Source organism: Pteropus medius, unplaced genomic scaffold (genome assembly GCF_902729225.1).
Source record: "Pteropus medius unplaced genomic scaffold, Ma_sr-lr_union100, whole genome shotgun sequence".
Taxonomy (NCBI): domain Eukaryota; kingdom Metazoa; phylum Chordata; class Mammalia; order Chiroptera; family Pteropodidae; genus Pteropus; species Pteropus medius.
In genome coordinates, this window is record NW_024356249.1 from 11,812,583 (window position 1) to 11,825,096 (window position 12,514).

General features: G+C 34.9%; 1 protein-coding gene across 6 annotated transcripts in view; it reads left to right on the top strand.

Annotated features, from left to right (window-relative positions):
- GRM8 (glutamate metabotropic receptor 8) overlaps window positions 1–12,514 on the top strand; it is a 691,970-nt gene that overhangs the window by 550,247 nt on the left and 129,209 nt on the right. The gene's annotated exons all lie outside the window — the stretch shown is intronic.

Genomic DNA, 12,514 nt, shown 5'->3' on the forward strand with positions numbered 1-12,514 from the left:
AAATATCACTTATTACAGTAACAGATTAAATGAAAAAATTATTTCAAAAGATGCGTAAAAGACTGCTAACACTTAAAAATGTATTAATAATAAAAATATTATTACATTTAGAATGAAAGAAGCAGCTATAAAATGCTTAGATTAATTATAACCCTAAATAGCAGATATGGGAAATATTCTTTTAAAGATAGAAGTATAAGGATGTCCACTGTCACCACTTCATGTCAAAATTGTGTTGAAGGTCCTAGAAAAGGAGAAAAAAAGATTGGAGGAATAAGAATAGTTAAGGGGAAATGGCATTATAATTATTTACAGATAACATGATTCTTTTTATAGAAATTTAAAAATTTATAGATAAATGCTTAAGTATAATAACAGTTTTGTAAGGGTTTTTCAACCTCAAAAGTATTGACATTTTAAACTGGATAATTCTTTATTGTAAGAGGCTGTCCTATGCATTGTAAGATGTTTAATACTATCCCTGACCACTTCTACCAGTCAACCGGGGTAGCACTTCCCCAACTGCAACAACCAAAAATGTCTCCACACATCGCCAAATATCTCCTGGTGGACAGAATCATTTCCAGTTGAGAATCTCTGGGCTAGATAAAAGACTAATACAGAAAAAAGTCAGCTTCATTCTGTATACTATCAGTTAAGCAATAGATAATATAAGACACCATTTAAAATAGCTTCAGAGAGTATTAATTACCTAGGAGTAAATTGACAAAAAATGATTAAGTGCAGTGAAAAGAAAATTAAGATTTAGAAAAGAAGATTTAAACAACTGAGAAACAACTCATCCTCATGGATAGGAAGATATCATACACATACAAATCTTCCCCAATAACTTGTAGATTCCATATATTTTTCAATCAAAATCTAAACAGAACTGTCATAGAACTTAATAAGATGCTTATAAATTTTATACAGAAGAATATAAAGTCAAGAGAAGTCTGGACACTTCTGAGAAAGAAAAACAGGGAGTGGGAACTTGCCATATCAGAATGTCTTATTACAAAACTTTTTAATAATTTATATAGTATAATTTTGGCTCACAGAGAGACAAATGAATTAACAGAAAAGGAGAGGAAGCCCGGAGCATGACCAATTTTTCTATGTAACTTAGATAAAAATAAAAGGGAAGCACCTCTCCAGTTAATTGAAAAGGAGTGGAGGTTGTTGCTTAAAAAATATCAATATAGGAAAAAAAAATTAACCGTATTCCAACTTCACACTATGAATCAACTATGAGTAGATTAAAAAATGCAAATGTCAAAAGCAAAATTTAAAAGTTCTTAGTAAGCATTCATTATAAAACCCGATAAATTTGATGACTTTAAATCCAGATGGCAAAAGCATTTTTTTTCCACCAACACATTGGACTGGATAGTCAGAAACCTCCTCCTAGTACAGCAAATTTGAAAAGGCAGGAATATATGTACACAAATACACACACACAAACACACACCTCTTTCATACATACACTTTTCACTATTAGAGATACAATAAATAATTAACAATTTACAATGAAAGTTGTATAAATAAATAAATAAATAAACAAATAATAAATAAATAAATAAATAAATAGATAAATACATAAATAAATAACTGGCATTAGATACCCCCCAAAAGAAATAACAAAGGACTTAAGTTGCTCAAGATAGTGATTTTTCATTACGGCATAAAAATGTACTGAATTCAGAGCATTGCAACATACTTTGGTTTGTTCCCAAATTCCTCTTAAAATGTATTATTTAATTTTGTCTAATTATTACTTATTTTTCCATTTCTTTTCTTTAACCAAATGTTTGATATTTTAATATTCTTATTGGTCACTTTTCTTATAAGAGATTTTATTCAAACCCTTGAAATCATCTGCTCCCCTGAGATGTGTATTACTAAATAATAGATCTTTTCTTATTTTAAAAATTCGATCAACTTATTTGAGTAGAGAGGCTTCCCCTTATCTGTGGTTTTGCTTTCTGTAGTTTCAATTACCTACAGTCAACCATGGTCTGAAAATATTAAATGGAAAATTCCAGAAATAATCAATTCGTAAGTTTTAAATTATACAGCATTCTAAGTATCATGATGAAATCTTACGCTGTCCTGCTCCATCCTGCCCAAGATATGACTCATTCCTTTGTCTAGAGTATCCATACATTATGCGCTACTTTCCCGTTCACCTAGTAGCTATCACAACTGTCATGGTATTGCACTGCTTGCGTGACCCTTATTTTACTTATTAATGGTCCCAAAGTGCAAGAGTAGTGATTCTGGAAATTCAGACATGCCAAAGAAGAGCCATAAAGTACGTCCTTTAAGGTGAAAGTTTTCGACTTAATAAGAAAAGGAGGAAAGAAATTATATACTGAGGTTGCTCAGATCTATGGTAAGACTAAATCTTTTGTCCGTGAAATAAATTTGCTCTAGTTTTGCTGTTGAACCTCAAACTACAAAAGTTATGGCCACCGTGCATGGTAAGTGCTCAGTTAAGATGGTAAAGGCATTAAATTTGTGGGTGGAAGACATAAACAGAAAATTTGTTTCTATCTGCAGCCAACATGTTTTACAGGACAGCATTGAACCTATAGGCTTCAGAAAGGGTCCCCTGAAATGAGTGACACCAAACCATTTGCTATAAGCAAAGGGATGGTTACACAGATTCAGAAATAGGTTTGAATTAAACAAATATTACTGAAAAGGCTACATCCGCCATTGAAGAAGCTGCTTCCACATTGACTCAGGGAAAAGGATACCATCCAAAGCAAATTTTCAGTTGAGATGAAACCGGGCTCTTCTGGAAAAAGGTGCCCAATAGAACCTACTTTCATAAAACATGGAATAATGACAGTGTGGAAGGACAGATTAACTGTGGTACTATGTGGCAATGTTGCAGGACATATGATAAAGCCAGGCATAGCATGTGGAGAGAAGAACCCATGGGCACTCAAAAATTAAAACAAAAATTACCTGCCCATTTGTTGACTACACAATCAGAAAGCATGGGCAACAGAGACTTTTTTATGAATGGTTCCACCAATGCTTCATCTCAGAAGTGTAAAAATTTTGAAAGATGGAGGGTGGAATTTAAAGTCCTATTAATAACAGACAGTGCACCTGGCCATCCTGAATCTGTTTGCCGTGAAGATGAAAATGTTGAGATTGTATTTTTGCTTCCAAAACCCACCTCATTGTTTCGGCCCCTTGATTGGGGCATCGTCTGGTTTGTCAAAGCCACGTATGTCCAACTGGTTTCTGGTCACATTTGATCAGTAATTGGTGCCAACCTTAATTTGGACATAAGGCAGTGCTGGAAATCATTCACTATTGTTGATGCATTCATCAAAGCTGCAATGAACAAAGGAAAACCAGAAACTATAAATGCCTACTCGAAGAATTTATGGAATGAAGTTGTGAATGATTGTAAAGGCTTTCCAGGAATTAATGTAGAAGTTAGGAAAATTATTCATGCAGCAAGACAAGTTGGTGGAGAAGAGTTTGCCAATATGCTTGACAAAGAAATTGAAGAACATATTGAGAAGTGTTAATATTGAAGGCATATTGAGAAGTGTTAATAAATGAAGAAGTGGAAGAACTTGTCAAGTCATCCACAGAGGAAGAGGAAGACAAAGAAGAGACTGAAGCAGAACCAGCAATGTGGATATTACCGAAATTTGCTGAAGTGTTTCAAATTGGCATTCGAATTGGCAGACATTAAAGGACAAAATTTTGGAATATGATCCTTGAATGGAACACAGCTTTGAAGTCACCCATCTGACACCGAAGGATTACAGCCTCTGCAGCAACATAGTCATGGCTCAATGACTTAGGATCATTCAAAGCAGATGATCCGCCTTCTGACATATCATCAGGTCGATAATAGCCTAATGCTATGCCACCGTGACTACATTGTTCATCTCATTTCATTTCACCACAAAGGCATTGTATTACCTTCATCATCACAAGAAGAAGGGTGAGTACAGTACAATAAGACATTTTGAGAGAGAGAGGGAGAAAGAGAGAGAGAGACCATAGCCACTTAACTTTTATTATAGTATATCATAATTGTTTTATTTTATTATTATTTACTATTCTTAATCCCTTACTGTGCCTAATTTCTAAATTGAACTTTATCATAGGTATGCATATATAGGAAAAAAATCATAGTATGTATCGGGTTCATTATTATTCATGGTTTAAGCATCCACTGGGGGTCTTAGAATGTTATCTCCTGTGAATAAGGAGGAGCTACTTACTAAGCTATCAGTGCAATTATAGGTTGTATTTCTACTTCTCAAGGAGTGTTGTTTATTAATGATAATGACACTTTTCATTCTTAAATCACCCTAAATGCAAGGAACGTAATGACATTTCCATGAGAGAAAGTACTATTGTCAGTTCAGTTTCTTGCAGGAAAAACTAAGAAGGAAGGTTGGCTGAGAGAATTAGAAATGTTTTTTGACTACATTCCTCATCTTGTTTATTTCATACACCAAAATAATCAGTTAAAGAAAACCATTTTCAACCCCAAATTCCTGAAAGTAGGCATATATTTTTAATATTTTTATATTTAGTCTTTATAAAAATAATGAATTGAGTGAGTACTTAGCCAAGGCAAACGAGCAAGGAGACTATACAGCGGAATTCCAGAGAGTGGTCACACATTCTGGATTCCACCTTTGTACTACAGGTATTCACATTGCCATCATCAGTATTAACTCTAAAGGAGAATCTGAAAGCAGTTATTGATCCATGCCAATGTCTTTGGTACTCAGTTATGAAACTCTATATTATTTTTAAAGTTTTATGCTGTGATATGAGGTGAAGAATTTGTTTCCACACTTAGTACAATTTTAGTTATTCATTCATTGATAACCTACTTTCTAGATACTGGTTTATTATGATTGTCTAGTGTCTAAGAAGGAGACTAAAATTTGTAATAGCTCAAAAAGGATAGAAATTTTTTTTTACTCAGGTAATAGTACTAGATGGATAGATGGATGAATTAACACAGACCTCCCAGCACTCACATAGGAATCCAGATTGATGCAAGCTCTCCCATCGTTGATGTGTAGCTTCTCTAGTTGCCCGGTGTGTCGTTTCCATTCTAACCAGCCAGAAGGAAAAGATTACAGAAGACCACTTTGGAGGTTTTTAATGAATAAGGCACAGAAGTAGGACATAGCACTTTTGTTCACGTTCTGATGGCTAGAGCAAATCATTTGGCCACAACTCACTACAGAAAAACTGGAAATGTAGCTTAACTATGTGTCCAGGAAAAAAAGAAATGTATGTGTAACACTCTGTGCTATACATACAATGGTGAACATAATGAAAAATGCCCCACAATAATGAAGTTGATAATCTAACAACATATAGCAACCAGTTAAATAAACCACATATTTTAGATACTTGTAAGTGCTATGAAGGAAATAAATAATGTGTGTAAGAGTAAGTGATAGTGAGAGGAAATTGGCCAATTTGGATATGGTGACCTGACATGACCTCTCTCTGATATTTGAGCTGGGATATAAATGATGAGAAGGAGCTAGTCGTGCAAAGATCCAAATGAAAGAACATTGGGAAGAGAGAAAGAGAAAGAGAAACACAAAAGTCCTGAAATAGAGCAAATTTCATGTGTTTGAGGAACAGAAAAAGCCCAGAGTGGATGGAATATAGAAATGAGTATGATTACAGAAATCACAAGACCTTAAAGGCTTTAATAAACATATGTGTTTTATTCTGAATGAAATGGGAAGCCACTGAATGATTTTAGAGAGAAGATCCATATGTTTTATATTTTAAAGTATCAGTCTATCTGCAGGGCGGAAAGTGGATTGTTGTAGCTCGCTGTGAATACAGGATGTTGGCTAACAGTTCAGGAGAGATCACAGCAGCTTGGATTAACGTAGACAAAGAGGAAATGGAGAAAGAAAATTCTGGATATGTTTTGGAGATAAAACCTATTAATGCCTTAGATGTGAGCTTTTGTTTGTTTTTACCACTGGAGCAGTTTGGGTCTTATTTTAGGATCTTATCTCCAGATCTGACATCAACTGAGCTCTGGGTCAGACTTGGGTGGATATAACTTTTTAGGAAAGAAACTAGTGAAGAAGATTCAGTCCAGTTGCACTTGAAGTGGAGGCCAGATCAGAAGGGCTCAGCCTTGGACTTCTTCCCCAATGAGTGGAAGATTGGAACAATGGCTGCTGAAAGATTTGTCTTTTAGACCTTTGCTGTTTAATACAGACAACTATTGAGCACTTGAAATATCATAGTCTGAATTGCAATGATCTGTTAAGTATAAAGGATACGCAGCATTTTGAAGACTTGGTATATTAAAAAAAGTATAGAATATATTATTAATATTTTTATATTGGTCGCATTTTGACATAATATGTTGCATATATTGGGTTACACAAAATGTATTATTGAAAATAATTTCACTTTTTCTTTTACTTTTTTTAGATTTCTTTTAAAGAACAGCTTTAGATTTACAGAAAAATTGAGCAGATAGTGCAGAAAGTTCCCATATTTCCCCCTCCCTACAGTTTTCCTAATTATTAACATTTTATATTACTGTAATGCATTTGTTACAATTAATGAACCATTTAGTCCTGACATACATTGTTATATACATTGTTATATACAGTGTTATTAACCACGTCCATAGTTTACATTCACTTTGTATTTTACATACAGTTAGATGGATTTTCGCTTAGGTTTGACCTCATCAAATAGATGGGCAGTCCTCAGTTGCTTACTCAGAGGGAAAAGACTGTGGAATGTGTTTGGAAATGAAAAAGAATCTAGTGTTATGTCTGAATATATAAAGTTTAAAATAATTATCAAACATCTCAGTGGAGATACAGGTAATTGGATAAGTCTGCACTCAGGGCTATATGTATAAATTCAAACTCATCAGTGGAGGTATGAGGTTAAATTTCAAATTAAAATGGTGTGAAGATTTAATGGAAAATAAAAAAAAAATGGAGAAAGTAAGGACAGCTCGAAAGTTTTGTTTGATTCTTAAGGAAAGTGGATGAAGAGGCAACAAGGTTAGTAATGGGATTTGTTGGCTCACTTTATTTTTTTCCAAAGATGAAAGCTATTAGAACTCATTTGCAAACTGAAGGGAATACTGTAGACATCTAAGTTTGTTGATACAAAAGAAAGAAAAGATAACTATGAAATTGAAAGATAGAGAGTGAGAGTGAATGGGGTCCTTGCACTAGAGGAGAAATATGACTTTGACTGGGACAGGGACGTGTGTTTTAATAAGAGGAAAAAGATAATGAGTGCAAATGCATGTAGGTTGAGGTTTTATGATGGAATGGTGTGTCATTGCTGCTTTTTCTCAGGGAAAAAGCATGAGACAAGCTGAGGTGAGAGGGGGAGGAAGGTGTTGGATATGTGAAGCATGAAACAATTAGTCTTCCAGAAGCGAGTGGTGGAGGGTGGGGGGGAATGGTCTAATGGGGGAAGTGAGGTAAGATTGCAGAGCAATGTTGACTACACATTTGAAATCTGAGGTCATAAATTTAAAGTAAGACCAGGCAGCAGGGTCAGGACTAAATGGAGCAACTGGGGCACCTAATGTACAGAATTTAGGGAGGCACTCATTCTCAGACTCATGCCCAAGGTACATCATGTGCCTAAGGCTATTTCTGGCCTGGCCAGACAATAAAAGTTTATGATTTCTCAAACAACATTCAGCTGCTTGAGTGTAGGCAAAGAAGTATACAACTGAGTTTAATCATGATCGTGATTTGGCAGAAAAATAGAACTGGACAGAGGAGTAAGTCCAATAGAACAGGAAGATCATAGAACCTATGCAAGGATAGGAGAGAAGAGAAACTACATGGGGATGGAGTATAATGACAAATTGGGCTGATAAATGAATCAGTGTATTTAAGGGCTTATAGAATTATTGCAGTGGGAGTGGAAGATAATATCCAGAGAGAAAATTTGGGAGATGATATAGTTATTAGATGAGACTTTTAAAGCGTAACTGTAATGGTGGGTGATGAGATGCATGAAAAGAATGATAATGGGAAATGAGGAAGTCAGCTGGTGCCTAGGCCAGAATGTTGAGTCATCCAAGTGTATGATGAGGCCACCAGAAGTGATAACAGGAATATGGATGGAGATGAATACAGTGAGCCAAATGCTAAAATCTTCAATGAACAAAAGCTGAGTAATTGATGTATGTAAAAGTAATCTTACTGATTCCTAAATAATTCAACTATAATGTGATTCTAATTCACATATGTAGTTCTGTTTATTGATTGTAATAAATACTTGATAAAATAAATTGGATAAGGAGAGGGAGAGCATGAATAATTGAAATTCTGTTGAAAATTTCTATTTCCTGTGGCATTTTGGTTGATGACTTAAATCTCATATATTCATTTTTCTTTTAAGGGCACTAAAATTACTGAATTAAGTGGTTTAATTTTTAGTTTTCTTATTTTTTTCTGCTTACCCAATAGCATAGGTAGTTATGAGAAGGAAAGTCAATAGTGTTTTATAGCAAGAGGGAATAAGGAAAGTAATAAGCTTGACAAACTGAGTGGCTTACACTTATAAATGTATTTATAATATTTCCACGGAAAGGTGAATTAATTTTTCTTGCATTTTTTTGCATTGCAGAAACTGGAAAATGTAGATCAAGGTTGCATAAGTATTGGCAAGGAGCGGATAGTGATGATAATAGTTTTCATTTATTGCACACCTGTCACGTGCCAGTCATGCACTAAGTACTCTACATGCATCATCTCAGGTAACCCTTGTGATAACCCAGGTAGAATGTTCTCTTGACAGTTGAGAAAACAGGTTTAGTAAGGGTAACTTGCCCAGGTCACGGAGGTAATTGGCTGAGCCGGAAATCAAATTCTAGTCCCTACATCCCAAGCCCATACATACACTTCCCCTGAGCAATATTCAACAGAGCCAGCATTTTCAGATAAAACTCTTCACTGGATTTATCACATTTCCTTCAAAAGCATATTGAAGTGCTTGATGTGCCTAGTAATCAGAATATAGCTTTTCTACACATTTCTTATTGAATAGAAAATATTCAAGCTGTATAGACTCTGGGGGCGGTAGCTGACTAGTGAAAGTTACCTCATAACTCCATGTTGTTTGTTTCTATTTCTCCACTAGTGCACATTGATTAAAAAGGATTTTAAAAAATAAATTCACTTTGAAATTTCTGAAATAACTAAAATCTAGGATGGAAAGAAACAAAACAAGAAAATATGCTGGAGCATAACATATTTTATATATGTAAAAAAATAGTTTGGCCTAACCAAACAGAGTTATGTGACAACCTTACCTGTGTTGTTAGTAAACTATAACAAAGTGATGAAATTTTGAGACATTTGTCATTTGAAATCTTTTTTTCTGGACAAAATTTCACTTAATTCTGCTTTTGAGGCAACTGGACTCAGTACAAAGGATGACCCTTTAAATTTGTACTTGTAGACATGAGTAAACAACATGACCCCTCATGGTTGCTCAAGGGTGTTCATTGTTACATAGATCGCAGTACCAGTGCAGTCATCTGAAATGAGCTGTGATGTGCAGTGGAGTCAGTTTTCATGAGAAAGGGTTGAAGTAATTCAACTGCAAGGCTTGCCTGAGTTCAGAAATCAGATTAGAAAAAAAATTGCAAGGGTGGTTTTTAACATCGCCCTGCTAACAATATGAAAGGGACTGAACTGCTTTCTTCATTTGTGAATATAAAAGATGAGAGGTGATATAAATTAAGTTCATAATGTTATGAAGAGGGTATGTATGGATTTTCTTGGCATCATTAGTGGGTGCGTCTTTCATGCTTTACTGTAATTTATCGATGGCTCACTTAGTATCAAGCACTGTCTTTGATGCAGTAACTACAAAGATATAAGGTACATTCTGCCTTTACTAAGGAGACCACAGTTTTTGAGAAAGGTCAAGGATCCACCCAGTGGTGAGCTTATAATAGGTTCACAATAAATACCTGTTTAATAAATGTTTTGATCAGGTAATGGAGATGAATAATAAAAATACGCAGAGTGCAGCGAGTGCTGTGATCGATCAGGACAGGACATGAAGAGGCACTTGGACCCCTGCTCAAGGTTTAGAAGATCAAATTTATGTAAGTGTGACCTTAGAGCCACATCCTGTAGGAATTATGTAGAGAAGAAGGGTTAAGAGGAAGGAGGATGAGACTTACAGAAAACAACATGTGTGAAGACAGGATGGTGAGAAAGAGCACGGTGAATTTAGAGAAGTAGATTTTAGGTATATGTGGCATTGTGCTGAAAGAGAACCAAGATTAGTAAAGGTAGCTTCAGGAAAGCCACATATGCTCTCTGAGATATTCTTATGCTCTCATATGGACACTGGATCTCAAACACGGCCTTGCCATAAAACAGAGGGAATAATAGTTAATACTTTCATAATGCTTACTATATACTAAATTTTTTACATATATATTCATTTAATCTTCACGTGTCCCTCTAAGATGGGAATTGCTATTAGTCCATTGTAAAGACTGGACATGTTAAGTACAGTGAAATTAAGTAATTCACCCAAGATCATACCTCTAATAAGTGATAAACCTGGGGTTAGAACTCAATGATCTGGCTCCAAAACCCACACTCCTAACCACTTTAGTATATTGCCTCTAAAGAAATGTCAAATTTAGTTTAAGTTGCTATTAATAATGACATTTGAAGTATCTAAGTTGGACTATTATTATTTTTGTGATAATACAGCTCTCATTCACTTACTTTCCAATATACTTTCTCAAGTTGGAGAAAAGATATATAGAAACAGCTGGTGCATTAGAAATTATATATGAAACTCAGACTACGTTCATGATAATGTGTTACACAGTGGTATTCTACTATCTTGGGTATCATTAGGGTAAAAGAGTTTGAGACTGTTGTAGGAGATAAGGAGTCATTCAGTGAAGGATGTGACAACATTGGGGATTTTAGTTAGAGAAAATTAAGTCTTCCTTTATTCATGGAGAATATAACATCAGAATTTTTCAAAGAGGTATATAAATTCAAGAATTGTTGATGTTAGTGTGAAATTAATAACCGCTATGTGTTTTTCCATCCAGGAATCTCTTTCTCATTTGAATTTCCATATTCTTTTGTTTAGATATCACTTAAAGAACTTTCAACATCCCATCTATTACTCTGAATTGGTGTATCCTGAAAATACATATGGGATGAACAATAATCATAATAATACCTAATTACCCATGTTCTGTGTACTAGACAAGTATTTGCTCATTTAATTTTCATAACAACTCTATTTTTCATCATAGTTTTACAGATAAGAAAACAGGATTTAAGGGTTAACCTGCTGCAAGTCACCAAGACTTAGAAAAGGTTTTGGTCAGATATGGCAGATGGATTTCCACTTGAGCATCTAATGAGTAGCTAAGATAATATTCATTGATTGGAAAGCTCCTATTAAATCTCCCAATTTCTCATTTCTTTCTTAATTTATGTATAAAGTCATTTCCCATGGAACTATTAATAATAATAATAATTTAAATGCATACAGCTCTTTTAGGACTTCAAAATATGTTCATATTCATTGTTAAGCCCCTATATGACAAGTGAAGAAAAGAGACAGACACAAGTTGCGAAAGTCAATGGAGTAGTGGTGTTAGATGGCCACTCTTGACTCTCAGACTTTCCTCCGTGCCATGTACTCTCTGTGGAATTAGCAGGTTTTGCTGATACCAGGTATCTGTGGTCTCATCAGAATTCACACTGTTCTAATTTTAGAAAGATTCCAGGGAACAGAGACATCTCTCCAGGTAATACTAGGGAAGTGCCCTAATTGCTGCTATGTAACTCTGTGTTTTCAAGCTACTGTCTTAAGTCATCCATTTTGTTTGATAAGTTAAATGTTTTAGAATTTTGCGATTGTTGGTTTTAGTTGAAAACTCTACAGGTAGAATAAGAAACTCATTCTAAAATGGAAATATAAAGAGTTAGCATAAATAACTATTAGTAGTATATATTTTGGGGGGAGTACAATATGGAAAAGAGACAGTAGGAAGGGGACACCTTCCAGTCCAGTATAGAACTTAAATTCGATATGCCGTGAGAAGAAATTCAGGGAAGAAGGCCTACAGAGAGAAGACAGACAAGAAGAAAAGGGATTTTGTCCAGATAGCAAAGAGTAGTCCATGAAGATGAGGCACGAGAGGGGTTCCGAAGGCTGTTAGAGAAAAGGAAGGTTTATATAGTGAGGCTCGATGGAACAAGAAAATGTTGGGGGGTAGTGATCCCTTTCTACCCTTAAACCTGTGATTATATAAAAGTTAATAAGAGGGCAAGTAAATTGGAGCAGAAGCTATTAAGAGAGACCATAAATGCTTCCAAGAGAAATGGGAGTTTAGAAAATACTACATTTCTTGTATCCTGCTGCCTGCCACTATTATCCTCATCACAATGCACTGAAAGAACTTTTACGATCTGAGCAGAGTTGGGAC